The sequence below is a fragment of the Sminthopsis crassicaudata genome, chromosome 3, assembly GCF_048593235.1.
Source record: "Sminthopsis crassicaudata isolate SCR6 chromosome 3, ASM4859323v1, whole genome shotgun sequence".
NCBI classification, from domain to species: Eukaryota; Metazoa; Chordata; class Mammalia; order Dasyuromorphia; family Dasyuridae; genus Sminthopsis; species Sminthopsis crassicaudata.
The window spans coordinates 161,383,966-161,402,752 of record NC_133619.1 but is presented as its reverse complement, the minus strand read 5'-3'; positions in this window follow the sequence as shown (position 1 = coordinate 161,402,752).

Below are 18,787 nucleotides of genomic sequence, written 5' to 3'. Positions count from 1 at the left end.
TGAAATACTCCCTCTCACTTATTTCCATTATCTTAAACTTTCCAGAGCTTCTCCATATGAGGATTTATTACAGCCCAACTTCTAATTTGCAGTATCATGGAGTTTTTCAAATTCATATTGTCCATTCATCTTATTTTACTGCTGAGGAAACTGAGGTGTAATGACTTGCTGAGATAGTGAGTAGAAAAACTGAAATTTGTAAGCAAGTCCTAGGCTAAAATCTAGTGCCTTTTCTATAATACCACAATGGATGCAAGTCATGCTATTGATTTCTAAAATAGATATGAAACAAAAACTCTGCACTTTAGAAATAATAGCTGATTTCCAAGTAAAGGAAATTTCTTTTAATACTCATGAATATACTACAACAATGAGAAAATCTTACTAGAGCAAAAAGTGAAAAGATGACTAAGCAATATTAATGAGATATAAAAAAATAAAGTTAAAAAGGGCATACCTGACACTAAATTAAATCTCTTTAAAATTAATACCCTGTAGCCTCTGATGTCAGTATTGGTGATTATAAATGTTACTTGCACCAGAAAATTCAATTTCAAGAATACCCACCACAAGCTTCAATAGCTTATTTAATAATAGATCTCACTCTTAGTAATAAAATATTTGAACTACACTTTCTCCCACTTCACAGAAGCACTGACCTTTGCCATAGTTAGAAGGCATTAAACAGATTTTTCCTCTGTTTCAGTGTTATGGACAACTACAGGCAATTTGCAGTATCCTCCATCTCAAGCCCATTCTCTGCTCTCTGTCACAGTGTTCAATTTCTCAGTAATGCATTGAAACCATTTTTATTCTGCATGGTTGCAAGATGCTATTTTATGCTTAGAAATCTATTATGTGTCAAGACCAGTGTGAATAACAAATATCTATCATAGCAGTCAGCATGTATTCAGATGCTTTAAATCCAAGCAAACACAGTGAGTCCTTGGAATTACCTCTCACTTGGACATCAAAAGTTAAGACTTAAAGATCTATGGGGGCTACTAAAAGATATGTTTCTATGTGATCTCTTCTGAATTTTGTTCTGATCATCCCTCTATAAAATCTAGAAATTCTGAGCTATAGTTTGGACTCTGGATTTGGATGGAATGAAGGGACAGATGAATCCCTGCAATCATAAGATGTTTTGCCTAAATCATGGGTTTCTTAAGATTGGACATTCCAGAGAATGTTGATTAAGTCTGTTATCATGAGTCTTGAAATTCCCTCCTGTAAACCCACCCAACTTTACCAACTGTTTAAAAAACTATTCTGTTTTCTTTAATGCTTCCTTTGTTACTGAAAGGCTTTTAGGGTCTCACTTATTGACAACTGTTAGTCTTGCTAATAAATCATTCTTAGGCTTTCTGCCTCAGTTTCTCTTTATTGCCGATTTTTATTGTGTTATCTCCCTGCCCCATGAACTTGGCAGGTAGAAAGAATAAATATCCATTTGCTACAAAGCATAAGTTTTCCTTGATCTGATTTCTAGAGAAATGCACTAATCTTGCAAAGTTTTCAAAATACATTCCTTGAAAAAAATATAGAGAATATGTTGGACAACAGTAGTGATCTTGATTTGAAGAAGATTTGTTAACTATTCTGGAAAGATGGATGGTGAAAGATAGTTTTTTGAATTTTTTGAATACTTATGAATAGTTTATGAATAACTATGAATAGCTGGGTGATGAGAATGATGATTAAATAATGATGTTCACATCTGGAAAGGATAAATTTTAATGTAGTAAATTTATTTATTTTTAATACACATTGCTTTATGAATCATGTTGGGAGAGAAAAATAAGAGCAAAAAGGAAAAATCATGGGAGAGATTTTAAAAAACAGAAAAAAAATAAGTGAATATAGCATGTATTGATTTACATTCAGTCTCCTTAGATCTTTTTCTGAATGTAGATGTCATTTTCTGTCCAAAAATCTATTGGGATTGCTGTGGATCACTGAACCACTGAGAAGAATCAAGACTTTCATAGTTGATCATTACACATTCTTACTGTTATTGTGTACAATGTAATTCCTGGTTCTGCTTGTTTCACTCAGCATCAGTTCATGTAAATCTTGCCAGGTCTTACTATGATCAGCTTGTTCATCATTTTTTATAGAACAATAATATTCCATTACCTTCATATACTACAGCTTGTTCAACCATTCCCCAATAATGGGCATTTAACCTTTTCTAATTCTTTGCTACCATAGAAAGAATCGCTACAAAACTTTTTTTTGCATATATGGGTCTTTTTCCCTCCTTTATGATTTCCTCAGGATACAAACCCAGTAATGGCATTGCTGGGTCAAAGGGTATGCACATTTTGACATTCCTTTGGACATAATTCCAAATTGCTCTCCAGAATGGTTGGATCTGTTCACAACCCCACCAACAATGTATTAGTGTCCCAATTTTTCCACATCCCCTCCAACATTTATCAGTTTATTTTCCTGTCATCTTAGCCAATCTGAGATGTGTGAAGTGATACCTTAGAGTTGTTTTAATTTGCATTTCTCTAATCAACAGTGATTTAGAGGATTTTTCATATATTATATACATTATATATTTTATATTATATACTATATTATATATTTTTCATATATTATACATGGCTTAAATTTCATAATCTGAAACATTTCTGTTCATATCCTTTGACCTTTTATCAATTGGGAAGTTACTTGTATTCTTATACATTTGACACAGTTTTTGATATATTTTAGAAATGAGACCTTTATCAGAAATACTATCTATAAAGATTTTCCCCAAGCTTTGTGCTTCCCTTTTTAATCTTGTTTCTATTGATTTTGTTTGTGTAAAACCTTTTTAACTTAATGTAATCAAAGTTGCCCATTTTGCCTTTCATAATGTTCTCTAGTCCTTTGTCATAAATTCTTTCCTTCTCCAAAGATCTGACAGATAAATTATCCCTTGTTCTTCTAACTTATTTATGATATCATCCCATATGCCCAAGTCAGGTATCCATTTTGACCTTATTCTGGTATGGGGTGTGAGATGTAGCTGTATGACTATTTTCTGATATTGTTTTCCAGTTTTCCTAGCAAATTTTTGTCAAATAGTGAATTCTTATTCATGAGAAGTTTCTTATTTCCAGACTAGGGACTTTGTTTTTGATTATTTTTTCTATTGTTCTCTTCAGACAGAAAGTCTTCATCACTGTCTTCTTCTTTTAAAGGATATTAAGGGGCAGCTAGGTAGCACAGTGGATAGAGTATCAGCCTTAAATTCAGGAGGACCTGAGTTCAAATCTGGTCTTGGACACTTAACAATTCCTAGCTGTGTGACCGTGGACAAGTCACTTAACTCCACGGGGGGGGGGGGAAAGGATATTAAAAAAACCTTAAGAATATTAACATTATCTGATGATAACATATATAGGCTCTTTATAGCTATCATAATAAGAATTGTGACCATTTGGATCTCTCAGTTTGAATCTTTTTAAAAAAAATATTATAATTAAGTTCAACATGAGTTAGTTTCATGTCCATGTGCTATAGTCTGCTTGTTTCATATTGTACCACTTAAAGGATCCACATATTCTGTAAAAATATGTTTTAATTGTGGTTATTAAGTAGGTTGTTTGGTCTATGTGGAATTCCATAAATTCAATTTAATTAGAAGGAATTTATTTGCTTATTTTAAATTTGTATGATATTTTACCTCCTCTCATTTATACATTGTTATTAATAGTATGAACACTAATTTCTCTTTCCTATTGTGGTTTCTGTTGTTCTTTAGTTCTGAGTTTTCATTTAAAATTCAGTTGCTAACTATAGTATTAAAGTTGTTTATTCATAAATTTCATTCACTTTTAATAAGCAAGCAATGCTTTTATGGATAAAGCATTATAATTGGATAGCTTCATGCAATAAATAGGTAATGTATGTTTTCTTGGCGCAGTGATGGAAAACTTCCTGGATTTAAAAAAAATATTTAATATTTTATTCTTCCACATATAGATGTAAAACAACTTTTTACATTTGTTTTTAAAATTTCAAGTTTCACCTCTCCCTTCCTTCCTTCCCCACCCCTCACATTGAGAAAGCACATACAAAGTTATGCAAAATATTTCCATAAAAGTCATGTTGTGAAAGAAAACATAAATATACCCCCTCCAAAAAATCCTTAAGAAAAAGAAAGTTTAAAAAAATGTATTCAGACACAATCAATTCTTTTTCTATGCATATGGAGAACATTTTTCTTAAGTCCTTCAGAGTAATCTTGTATTGTTCAGAATAGCAAAATCATTTGTAATTGATTCTCTCATAGCATTGCTTGTACATAGTACATTTCATTTTGCATGAGCTCATGGAGGACTTTCTAGTTTTTTTAGAGAGCATCCTGTTCATTATATCTTATAGAACAATAATATTCCATCAAAATCACATACCACAATTAATTCAGTCATTCCCCAAGTGATAGGCATACCTTCAGTTTCCAAATCTTTACCCTGAGAAAAGAGTTGCTATAAATATTTTTTGTACATATAGATCCCTTTTCTTAAAAAAACAAAACAAAACTTTTTGTTATTGTTAAGTCGAAGGGAATGCATGATTTTATAGCCCTTTGGGCACAGTTTCCAATTGTTCTGCAGAATGGTTGAATCAGTTCACAGTTCCATTAACAATGCTTCATTTTCCACACAATCTTTCCAACATTTGTAATTTTTCTTTTCTGTTCTATTAGTCAATCTAATAATTATGAGGTAGCACTACAAAACTGTTTTAATTTGCATTTGTTCAACCAATAGTTAGAATATTTTTATGTGAGTATAAATAGCTTGATTCATTCATCTGAAAACTATTCATAACTTTTGATCCTTAATCAATTGTGGAATGATTTTTATTTTTATTTTTTATAAATTTAACTCAATTCCCTATGCATTTGAGAAATGAGACCTTTATCAGAGAAGCTAGTTTTAAAATTCTCTCAACAATTACTATTTCTAAATATATTTCCTTCCCCCTCTTATTTATTCTATTCTCTCTCCCCTTTTACCCTGCCCCTCCCCAAAAGTATTTTATTTCTCTTTGTATATGTCCACTTTTCTATCACTTTCCGTCCATCTTAAATTCTCTTCCCCTTCTAATTTCCTGCAGGGTAAGAGAAATTTCTATATTAATCATGATGTTTATATTATTTCCTCTTTGAGCTAATTCTGACGAGAGTAAGGCTCACTCACTTCTCCTCTTGCTCCCCTCAACTTCAGTACAAAGCTCTTTCTTGACTATTTTGTGGTAGATAATTTATTCCATTCCACCTCTTCCTTTCCCTTTCTCCCAATACATTCTTCTCCCATTCCTTAATTTTGCTTTTTCTTTTTTTTCATATTCAACTCCTACTTGTGCCTACTGCCTATATATATTCCTTCTAACTGCCCTAATAATGAGAAAGTTCTTATGAGTTACAAGTATCATCCTCCCATATAGGAGTGTGAACAGACTAACCTTATTAAGTCCCTTATGATTTCTCTTTCCTGATATCCCCTCCCCCTTATATTTCTCCTGAGATTTGTATTTGAAATTCAATTTTTTTTATTATTGAAGTTTTTATTACCTTTTTGTGAATACCAGAAAGTCCTCTATTTCTTTAAATATTAACCTTTTTTCTCCCTGAAGGATTATAACCATTTTACAGGGTAGGTGATTCTTGGTTATATTCAAAATCTTTCAATCCTCTAATGTAGAAGCTGCTAAATCTTATGTTATTCTGACTATGGTTCCATTATACTTGAATTGTAGTGTTTTTTCCTGGATGCTAGCAATAATTTTACTTGACCTGGGGGTTTTGAATTTGTCTATAATATTTCTTGGAGTTTTTATTCTGGGGTCCCTTTCAGAAAGTGAATGGAGGATTTTTTTTCAACTTCTATTTTACCCTCTGGTTCTAGAATATCAGGAAAGTTTTCCTAAATAATTTCTTGAAAAATAATGTCTAGCCTCTTTTTTGATCATGGCTTTCAAGAGGACTAATAATTTAAAATTATCTCTCCTGCATCTATTTTCCAGATCAGTTGTTTTTCCAATGAAATATTTAAAATTATTTTTCTATTATTTTCATTCTTTTGGTTTTGTTTTGTTGTTTCCCAATTTCTCATAAAGTCATTAACTTCCACTTGCTCAAATCTAATTTTTAAGGAATTATTTTCCTCAGTGAGCTTTTGTGTCTCTTTTTCCACTTGGCCAATTTTGCTTTTTTAGGTATTCTTCTCATTAGCGTTTTATACTTCCTTTTACATCACTCTCAATTCTCTTCCCAATGTCTTTTCTACCTCTCTTACTAGATTTTTAAAATCCTTTTTGAGCTCTTCCATGGCCTGAAATCAATTATTTAGTAAATTTATTATTGTTTCTTCAGGCAGTGAATGAGGGAAGGAGAAAGCAGTAAAAAAAAAAAAAAAAAAAAAAAAAAATCAGTTGTTTATTGGCAGTTCTAGAAAAATTTCAAACAGAAAAAGATTCCAAATACATTAAAACTCATTATTTATACTAGAATAATATATTTATATATATATTATATGTATTTGTTGTTGTTATTGTTATTCAAGGAAGAATTCATATAATTTTCATACTATTTCTCTAATGATTCTGCTTTCTCAGAATAACCTCCTCCTTCTTCCAAATTTAGGTGCAGCTCAAATCCAAACTATTCAAGAAAGGTCTTGATTGATGTCTTTATTCTTTGTTTCCTAGCATGAATTTTGGTAATACTAATTTTGAGGTATTATTTCCTTACTTATAATTTTGATTGTCTCTTTATGTATCTGTCTCATCTTTATAATAAGAAAGTAAACTGCTTGAGGGTATCTTTTTTCATTTTACAATGTTGTGAATTTAACAGTTAATATAATTTGTTGATTGATCAAATCATACATTTAAATTTTAACATATCAGCTTTTTATATTTGTATTGTTAACTATATTTCAATGTATGACAGTGTGTCTCAGAAGTTTTAATATGGTTTTAAGTTTAACAACTTCAAAAATATAAGTGCTAAAACTTTAGAAAATGATATTTTAAATTTTTAATTATTTAAATTTCTTTTTCACTATAATTTTAGTTTTGTTAATTTTGACTGATAAATATTTAATTTTAATTTTTAACAAAATGGGTAATATATTCCATGTTCTAGAGTACACTATCATTATGCATTGTGAGAGCAACAATTAATAAGTGATATTTTATGAAAGTTGGATTAGTAGAGAAGTTCCTTTTTCTTGGACAACTTGGTCATTTGATTTAAACTCCATTAGACTTTTTGAGATTAGAAATAGGGGAGGTCAGGTCAAAACTTTTATTTGTGTTTCAAAACCTCAATTTTGATTCTTCTTAATGCTAAGTTACAAATACAATCCTTTTAGTAGTAGTTAATGAAAAAAAAATTTACACAAAATTAGAAAAATTGACTAACAATGTATAGGATAAGAAAGCTGCTTTATATTGAATTGTAATAAAAACTTAGCAATATATTAGTTAGAATATTTATTTTTAAAGCATCAGTACCAAAAGGAAGATTAAAACAAAGATTTTTCAATTGTTCAAAATAGTTATATTCCTCTAACAAAAAATAATATGAATATAATGGCCAATTTAAGTAAAAACAATTTTCAGACAATGATTTCTCTATAAATGATATTAAAGTTATTAATAATTTTAGGAAGTTAGATTATTTTTTGGATTTGCAAATATACCTGAATTGAAATTGCATAATCTGAAACCTATTTTACTGATGTATTTTGTATTTATTTCACTATCATTTTCTTCTGTTTTTTTTTTAATTCAATTTTATTTTACTTTCATTTCCAAATTTTCTTCCTTCTTACTCCATCCATTGAGAAGGTAAGAAAAATGAAATTCATTATAAATACATGTAACAAAATAAATCTCCACCTTATCCATCTACCAAAAAAATTAAAAGAAGAAAAGAAAGAAATAGAAGAAAATATCTTTCAATCTGTATTGAGTCTATCAGGAGGTATGTTTATTTGAATTATTCAGTTATTATTATGCTTCAGTCTCTCTATATGTAAATCTTTTACATTTCTTTGGTTTCTTTTCAAATACTTTGGCACTTGGATGGATAAGTGATTCTGCTGTGATTTTTCAATAATACAGATTGAAACTGGTTCATTCTTCTCCCCAATCTTTCACCAAAATCCTACTTTAATGAGTCATTGGTAGAGATATGGTTAGCAGAATGTAAGCTTTGGAAATTTCTGCCAAGATGGAAACCCTTTGAGTGAGGTCTGTATAGATTGTACCTGTTTTCTGAAGACCAACCTCGTTAAGTACAGAGTGGCTCATTACCAGTTGGATATTCATGAGTTAGTACAATCTCTGATCATTGCCATGATAAATTCAATAAACAAGACAACTGTACATCTCTCAAATTATTGCCATTAGTGCAATTATTTTCTTTTAAATATTTATATATATTTTATTCATATATAATCCATTTTCTTCTGGTTTCTTTTTTTCTGTTAGTTTCTCTTAAATAATTTCCTTCAGGAATTACAATAAATTTAATCATTACTGAGTCTTCCATTACAACTTTCTTTTGTTATATTTATCAGTTCCCTTGAATCATAACTTTTGGTTTTCCCTTTTGTGATTCTGACAAATTTTTAATTCCAAAAAAAATTGATAAAAATACATCTCTCATTAGTGAGCTAAAAGCATGCCAGAAAAGTGTACACCTTACATTGTTTTCTAAATAGAAGAGTACATTAAAAAGAAACCATCATGCAAATCAGATACAGCTGCTTATATTTTCCTCAAATTCTCCGAGATGATTTACCTTTGGATTGAAATCAAACCTAGATATTTGATCTCAGAAGGACTATTTTTAGGGAAAGCTACAAACAAGTAAAAACAGTAGAATATGATACCCTTTGCTTTGTTTTCTCTTACTTGCACAATAATAAAAGAGGAAATTCACAGTGTGTAAAAAAAATAATGAAAGGAAATATGAAGCACCGTTACCACATCCTAACATGTAACACAAGTGAATGAAAGAGGAAACATTATGTCATATAGTTTGATGGCATATGCCTTTTAAAAAAAAAAATTTCCTGTTGAAATGTGACATCATTTGCCAGCAGGGAGTTCCTTTCCTAAGACTGTAGATCTGTTTTTAGTCATTTTTAGTTCTGATTTAAAACAGATAAAGAATGTGTGTTCTTTAAAGTAAATTACTTTTGGAGTAGAAGAAAATCTACTCTTTCTTTTAATTGACACATTGGTGACGTTGGGTTTTCCTGCTGAAGTTGTCATTGAAGCCTCTATAATCAATCCTTTGGTGAGAAGGCAATTTATGAACAATTAGTACTATTATTAGCTTGTGGAGGATTCATTTGTCATTTAAGCACAAAGCATACACATGACCAATTTGCTTTTGCTAATTTAGATGACCTCACTATATATCTACTCAATTGTCTGGTTACTAACTACAAGAATAATTGAAAAAAATAAGGGGAAATAAAATCTAATTTTTCTCTTTAGTAGTTGAATATAATCATGTCCTTCTCTAGGTAACCCAAACATGACCCTTTTCAGTACATATCTAGTATTTCTCTCTCTTAATCATTCTAAGCAGAATGTTTGCCTAAACATGCATAAAGAACTGAATGTTTTTTCAATCCTTTATATTAAAAAAAATCCCAACTGCTTTTCATTTTTCATAATAACTACAATATATTTCATTTAATTTTAACATATTTCAATGAATCTATGCTCTAAATGATATGGATGCTTCCTTCATATACAGAAAGATCTAGCACTTTTCTCTACTCATATATTCTTCTTAGACCCTTATCATCTGTTGCTTTTGTTCTAGGCATTCCTTGCCTAAGCCATTCCATCTTTTATTTTTATAGTTTTGTACAGGTGATTTATCATGTTGAAAATATTCTCCCTGCTCATCTCCCCGTGTTGGAAACTTGATTTTTCAAAAAAAAAAAAAAAACTAACCAGATAATTGTTTAGACTAAAGTCAATATACTGATTCTTATTGGTAATTACTGAAGCAATCCCTGAGGGAACCAGAATCCAGACTTCATGGAGTGGTGTCTTGGCTCAGATGCCTCTTAGTTCAAGAAGACATTTATTGTCTCCTCACTATTCTCCTTCCTCATTATTATTGTTTCTTTCCCCAAAATCAAATATTAGCTACATGATTATAGGTAAGTTATTTAATTTTTTTTGCTTCATTCTCTTTATCTGAAAAAGAAGTTGGATTGATGGTGCAATTGTATCAGGATTTAATGGTTTTTGCATCTCCAAATCCCTCAACCCATGAGTTAGCTTAGTTTTTCCCTGAAAGGTGACAAAATTATCATGACTTTTTAGAACTAGAGGGCTAAAGCTCAAGTTATATTTCCATTGATGTAAATTCTTAGAGGCCACAGGATTTAATGATATGATTTCCTAGTCATCTCCTGGCATAAAAAGATCTACTCAAACAGAATTAAGGCCCTTCACACTTGATATGTCGGAGGTCATGAGAGTCCCCACACACTGCCTTGCTGACAAGATGGATTTTTGTATGGAAGAGAGGAACTCATTTACCAAAAGTAGATGTGTAGTATCTGTTAAAAATCATTTCTATGCTATATCTAAGGAAACATTCTTTGGTAATGATTGAGTGAGTTTTTATATTGGTTCAACACTGAACTTAAACTGACAGGAAACTGGTTTTAGAAATTACTCACATTAGAGATGGCCTCTGATTAGGTTAGAAATGTTTTCTGTTTCTAAATCCATCTTCCTATATTCCATACATAATTATGTGTGAACATGTAAATATTTAGTGATATATGTGCTTCTTTTTAAATTTAAAATTTATTTTTAATTGAAGTTTTTTTATTTTCAAAACATATGCAAAGATAATGTTTCATCATTTACCCTTGAAAAACTTTGTGTTCCAATTTCTCCCCTTTCCCCAACTCCCACCCCTAGGTGGCATGTAATCTAAAATATGTTAAACATGGTAAAAATATATGTTAAATCCAATATAGGCATACATATTTATACAATTATCTTGTTGCACAAGAAAAATCAGATCAAAAAGGAAAAAAGTGAAAGAACATAAGACAAAAGCAAACAACAACAAAATGAGTGAAAATGTTATGTTGTGATCCTTACTTAGTTTCCGCAGTCCTCCCTTTGAGTGGAGATGGCTTTCTTCATCACAAGATCATTGGAATTGACCTGAATCATCTCATTGTTGGAAAGAGCCACGTCCTTCAGAATTGATCATTATATAATCTTGTTGTTGCCATGTATAATGATTTCCTGGTTCTGTTCACTTCACTTAGTATCAATTCACGTAAGTCTCTCCAGTCATCTCTGAAACCATCCTGCTAATTGTTTCTTATAGAACAATAATATTCTATAACATTCATATATCATAACTTGTTTACTCATTATCCAACGGATAAGCATTCACTCAGTTTCCAGTTTCTTGTCAATTCAAAAAGGGCTGCCACAAACATTTTTGCACATGTGGGCCCCTTTCCCTCCTTTAAGATTTCTTTGGGATATAAGCCCAGTAGAAACACTGCTGGATCAAAGGGTTTGATAACTTTTTGAGCATAGTTCCAAACTGCTCTCCAGAATGGCTGGATCCATTCATAGTTCCACCAACATTGCATTCACTAACCCACATCCCCTCCAACTTTTGTCATCATGTTTTCCTGTCATCTTAGCCAATCTGAGAGATGTGTAGTGGTATCTCAAACTTGTCTTAATTTGCATTTCTCTGATCAATAGTGATTTAGAGCACCTTTTCATATGACTAGAAATGGTTTCATTTTTTTTTTCATCTGAAAATTATTCATATCCTTTGACCATTTATCAATTGGAAAATGACTTAAAGTCTTGTAAATTTGAGTTAATTCTCTATATATTTTAGAAATGAGGACTTTGCCAGAATCCTTTAATGTAAAAATGTTTTCACAATTTATTGCTTCTTCTCTAATCTTGTGTACTTGCTATGTTTGTACAAAGATAGTTTAATTTAATATAATAAAAATTATCTATTTTGTGTTCAATAATGATCCCCATTTTTTCTTTAGCCAGAAATTCCTTCCTCTTCCATAGGTCTAAGAGGTAAACTATCCTTTGTTTTTCTAATTTGCTTATAATGTCACTCTTTATGTCTAAATCATGAACCTATTTCAACCTTATCTTGATATATGGTGTTAAGTCTGGGTCAGTGCTTAGATTCTGTCATAGTAGTTTCCAATTTTCCCAATAGTTTTTGTCAAATAGTGGGTTCTTATCCCCAAAGCTGTGATCTTTGGGTTTGTCAAACACTAGATTCCTATGGTCATTGACTATTTTGTCCTATGAACTTAACATATTCCACTGATCAACTACTTTATTTCTTAGCCATTACCAAATGGTTTTGATGACTGCATCTTTATAATATAGTTTTAGGTCTGGCACAGTTAGGCCACCTTCATTTGCATTTTTTATTAATTTCTTTGAAATTTTTGACCTTTTGTTCTTCCAGATAAACTTTATCATTATTTTTTTCTAAATCTATAAAACAATTTCTTGGGAGTTTAATTGGTATGCCACTAAATAAATAGATTAATTTAGGTAGTATTGTCTTTTTTATTATATTCATTCAGCCTACCTATGAGCACTTGATATCTTTCCAGCTGATTAGATGTGACTATACTTGTGTGGAAAGTGTTTTGTAGTTGTATTCATATAGTTCCTAACTTTACCTTGGCAGATAGACTCTTAAATATTTTATATTATCAACAGTTATTTTAAGTGGAATTTCTCTGTGTATCTCTTGCTGCTGGACTTTGTTGTTAATATATAAAAATGTTGATGATTTATGTGAGTTTATTTTATATTCTGCAACTTTGCTCAAGTTGTGAATTGTTTCTAGTAGTTTTTTAGTTGATTCTCTAGGGTTTGCTAAGTATACCATCATATCCTCTGCAAAGAGTGATAATTTGGTTTCCTAATTCCTTTAATCTCTTTTTTTCTTTTATTTTCAAAGCTAACATTTCGAATATAATATTGAATAGTAATGATGATAGTGGGCAACCTTATTTCATCCCTAAAATGTGTGCTTCTTAAGAGTATGAACCAACTAATTTTTTATGTCTTTAAACAGCACCTCCTGTAGTAATTAGCACATAAAAGATATTTAATAAATTTTTGTTGATTAAATAAATTATCAATATGAGGGAAAGGAAACTGTGATATTGGGAAATTTCAAAGGACAGGGTCACATTTGCAAAGGACAAATAAAAGAACCGCACATAGAGGGACAAACTTCATCTTTGCCCTTTTCTGGTACTAGAAATTGTTTGGCTTTGTAATTCTGGAAGAGGGAGATATATTCTTGGCCACTCCAAGTTTTTATCTTTTTTTTTTTTTCCCCTTTGGTGGCTTTACGAAGATCTAAGTTTGAAGACCTTGCAATATCTCTATATCCTCTCTTTATAGAGACATTGATTATCTTTCTCAAATGGTTCTTGAATGTTTCCTCTTGCACGAGGATTTCAAATCGTAGTATACTACAAAAAGTATAGAAAAGTGACTTAAGTGTGTGGGGAGAGCAATTGTTTACCAGAGACTGAGAAGGGTTAGCTTGACAGTCTGTGGAATTGGGTGTGAATCTATTGGATTTTTATTAGGTGAAATAACAATAAATAATGTCTTATTCTATTTGCCTAATTAGGCTAAATGCTTCCTTAAGGGGGAAGTATCATTTCTTTTTTTGTTACAATGCTCTAGATCAGCCAAATTCCAGGACTGTGGGTGGGATCTTGATTCAAAGAGAGATGCTTGAGAAATTTCTAACATAGAAGCCTGTCCATGTACACCTTGAACTTTGCCTTTTGGTCACAGGTTATAATGAAAAAAAGAATTACAAGTTGGGACAAAATGACCTTTTTTTAATAGCTTTAAGAGTCAATTTACCAACCTGTTAAATCTCATTTTGCATATGTGACTAAAGATATGAAAATTAAAAAGAAAAACCCTGAAGATTGGTGAACTTTTTGGGCATGGCATTCAAATTCTCTTTCTCTCTTTTTTTTAAAGATAAAGAATATGACTAATAGCTTATGAAAATGCATATTTGTCTTGACTTTGACATTGACAGAGATTGGATGACTTTATTACATTTAATTCAATTTATAAATTACCTTTTTGTAAAAGAAAAAAAAAAAAAAAGGAAACATAATTTGCCCAAGGTTTGGAAGTACTTAGAATAGAGCCAAGTTTAGAGTACATGAATCCAAACTATCCAGATAATTGCTTAGACTAGAGTCAGTGCACTGATTCTTACTGGTAATTACTAAAATAATCCCTGAGGAAACCAGGATCCAGACTGCATGGAGTGGTGTAAAGGATGATGTCAGCACCTTGAATTACACCTTGAATATACTTGCTTATGGGCTTTTATAGAAAAAGTTTTGTTTTAATTTACATTTAATATTGAGAATTTCTCACTATACAGGTGAAAAAAGTAGTCCAAAAATCACATCATTCTTAGCCTAATGGCAGTCCAGGATGTGGACATGCTTCTTGCTAGTCCTAAAACTGTTTGCTTTTCATACATGTATGCACAGTAACTTGCAGTGGATTTATCAATTGCTGTACTTTCTTTAGAGAAAAGGTGCCATACTAGAGCAGAGTATTATTATTTCTGAAACTGTGGATGGACATTTTTTTGTGTGTAAAAGCTTGTTTTTCCTAGCTGTGTGACCCTGGGCAAGTCAGTTAACCTCAATTGCCTCACCCCTCCCCAAAGAAAGACTTCTCTCAAAAATATGAACATTACTCATCCTCAGGATAATACATTATGACCAAATAGGATTTATACCATAAATTCAATTTTGCTGGGAAAATTGGAAACTAGTTTGGCAAAAACTAGGCATTGACCCACACTTAATACCATATACCAAGATAGGGTTGAAATGGGTTCATAATTTAGATATAAAGAGTGATATTATAAGCAAATTAGAAGAACAAAGGATAGTTTGCCTCTCAGATCTATGGAGAAGGAAGGAATTTGTGGCCAAAGAAGAACTGGAGATCATTATTAAACACAAAATAGATAATTTTGATTATATTAAGTTAAAAAGTTTTTGTACAAACAAAACAAATGCAGACAGATTAGAAGGGAAGCACAAAACTAGGAAAACATTTTTACATTAAAGGATTTTGATAAATGCCTCATTTTAAAAATATTTAGAGAATTGACTTAAATTTATAAGAATTCAAGTCATTGTTCAGTTAATAAATGGTCAAAGGATATGAACAAAAATTTTCAGTTGAAGAAATTGAAATCATTTCTAGTCATAGGAAAAAGGTGTTCTAAATCACTATTGATCAGAGAAATGCAAATTAAGACAATTCTAAGATACCACTACACACTTCTAAGATTGGCTAAAATGACAGGAAAGCAGGGGACGTGGGAAAACTGGGATATTAATACATTGTTTGTGGAATTGTGAATGGATCCAGCCATTCTAGAGAGCAATTTGGAACTATACTCAAAAAGTTATCAAGCTGTGTATATCCTTTGATCCAGCAGAATTACTACTTTGGGCTTATATCCCAAAGAGATTTTAAAGAAGGGAAAGATCCGTATATGCAAAAATGTTTGTGGCAGCCCTTTTTGTAGTGACAAGAAATTGGAAACTGACTGGATGCCCATCAGTTTGAGAATGGCTGAATAAATTATGGTGTCTGAATGTTATGGAATATTATTGTTCCATAAGAAACAACCAACAGAATAATTTAAGAGAGGCCTGGAGAGACTTACATGAATTGATGCTAAGTGAAATCAGCAGAACTAGGAGATCATTGTACACAGCAACAAGATTATATGATGATCAATTCTGATGAATGTGACTCTTTTTAACATTGAGATGATTCAGGCCAGTTCCAATGATCTTGTGATGACCATCTACACCCAGAGAGGGGACTGTGGGAACTAAGTATGGATCACAACATAATATTTTCACTCTTTTTGTTGTTGTTTGCATGCATTTTGTTTTCTTTCTGGGTTTTTTTTCCTTTTTGATTTTTCTTGTACAAGAAGATAATTGTAAAACTATGTATGCCTATGTTGGATTGGTAGCAATAACTAGAGAAAAAAATAAAAAGGAAATATATGTCCTTCTCAGATTTTTTTCTGTCCTACACAACCATTTGAAGGATGCAAAGTATACTGTCAGTAAGTATCTCTGTGAGGTGATTTAGAGATATCAGGAAACTGCTCTTAATACTTGATTTTTTTTTTCTTTAAATGGGGACAGATGGCTTTGATTTTGTAATTAGAGAAATACTTTAAATGTAGTTTCTATATGGCCTTGGTAACTCATTGACCTAATTTTATACTGAGTTGTAAACTACTGTTAAAAAAAATGACAAAAGGTGAGAAATAGATGCTATAGAAAATGGAAAGAGAAATACATAAATCAGGTTGGTGATTCTGGAAGCAAATTCCAGTTTCATAGTTTTAATTAACATTCATTACTGAGGCAGAAATTAGTTGCTGGAGTTGAGTTGGGTGTATGGAGTGAGGAATTGAAGGAATATTTTTTTTTCAATTTCCAATACAATTATCATTCATCCAAGGATTCGGGAATATGTTCATTCCAAAGCATGTTAAGATATAGTTCTTCTCACCTCTTATCAGAAAACATGAAGATGTGAAAGGACCAGATAAAATAATAGAATTTGTTTACTTCAACAATTTTTAAGTTTCTTTGAAGAGAGATACATATATTCGTCAAAAATCTGTTTTCTTAGATTCTCCAATAGATATAGATATAGATTAGATATAGATATAGATATAGATATAGATATAGATATAGATATAGATATAGATATAGATATAGATATATAGCCCAGAAAACTGACTTTGTTGCTTGTATGTTTTCATTCTTCAAGTCCACCTTCAATCTCACCTTCTTCAATTCCCTATCTACTAAGTCAATATTTGGAAGACCTTGTCTCCTATTTTATTGAGAAAACCAGAACTGTTAATGTGAACAGCCCCATCTCCCATATTCTCAACCAATAAGTATTTCAATCTTCATACTCTGTTATCTAAATATTTCTATGGAAACTAAAGTCTATCCTGTCTTTCTTACCACCAACATCAGAAGAATAGGAGAGCCCTTCCTTTCTAAGGCTAACCTTTATATCCATGTCCTCTACTTTTTATCCTGCAAGCTCTTTATTAACTCTTTTTGAAGGATTTTTAAAATAGCTTCCTTTGCATGGAATTTGGCATTTGCCTATAAGCACGCACTTAATAAAAACACAATGCTTTAAACATGCACGCAAACTTTACTTGATTGTACTTTTCCTTATAACAAAGTATTTTTTCCTAATTATTTTTCAGTGTTTGGTTTCTAAACAAAACATCTATAAGCATTGCTTCTATCTCCTCATCTCTCAATTTTTAAAAAATCCAATATAATTTGACTCGTGCCTTCCTTCTGGACAGGCACAGATATCCACCTTCTGGCTAAATTCAGTTGTCTTTTTCCAAGCCCTAATTTATATGACCTCTCTGAAGCATTCACTATAGTTGCACCTTGAAACTTAAAGTAATTTTTGAGGATGGCATAGCTAGTAAGTGCCTGAGGTGCAATCTGAAATTTAGAAGATGAATCTTTCTGACTCTAAGCCTGGCATGCTATCCACTTTACCACCTAGCTGTCCTATTCCTTTTTTCCTCCTATTCTTTACTCTAATGAACTTCCCTCTACTTTGAAAATCTCATTCAATTTGTTTTCACTGTCACTTTTATAAAGATAATCCCTAAATCTGAGAGACAGTAACCTTATCATTGTTCCCTCTCTAGAGCTCAAATCTAAATTTTAAGCTATTTGCTGTACTTGTCTATTCTGATCATCGTTTTTTCTCTCTCCAAATATCACCTCATAATTTAACTTTTCTTCTTATCTATACCAACTTCTTATCTCAATACCCTCTCCAAATCAGTCAAGTTAATTTATGCTAAGTCTTCTAAGGAGGCCGAATTTTTGTTTAGGCCAATCCACTCAAATAGAATTCTTCTCTTTATCCTCAAGATCTCTAAGAAGTTAGAGTCTTAAAGAATTACCTAGAATATCAAAAGTTTAAGTGCATATATAATATATAACTTATCTAATAATATAAAATATATTGTATACATGTAATATTTTATATTATAGATTTATATATAATTATAATATGTAATATATATACATACATATATATATATATATATATGTGTATATATATATAATAGAAACAAGACTAGACCCCAGATCTTACTTGTGAGGTTGTTCTCTATCCATTTTACTTCTTTCTGACTTTGTCAGTCTGTTATTCCCTCTATCTCTCTCTGCATATAAATAATATTTACGTATAATATTGATATATGTTTCTTTGTATATGCACACAAATATACATATGTATGGATACAGATAAATACAAGAGGACACTAATAGCTAAATGATATGACAAATGGTTTAATTTAGGAGGTTATATATTGGCTGAGTTTTGAAGTTAACAAAGACAAGTGGTAGTATAGAAGATGTTAGGGAATAATTGATCACTGAAATAAGTAATTCAATAGATATTTGCAAAACCCTTGCTATATGTAAGACAACTTGCTAGGTGATAGAAACAAATTTTTATACTACAATGCTACTGGAATAAACAGAAATAATTATAAACTGGCATATAATCTAAGTAATAAAGGAAGTTGAATTTTTCATTGAATGATCTA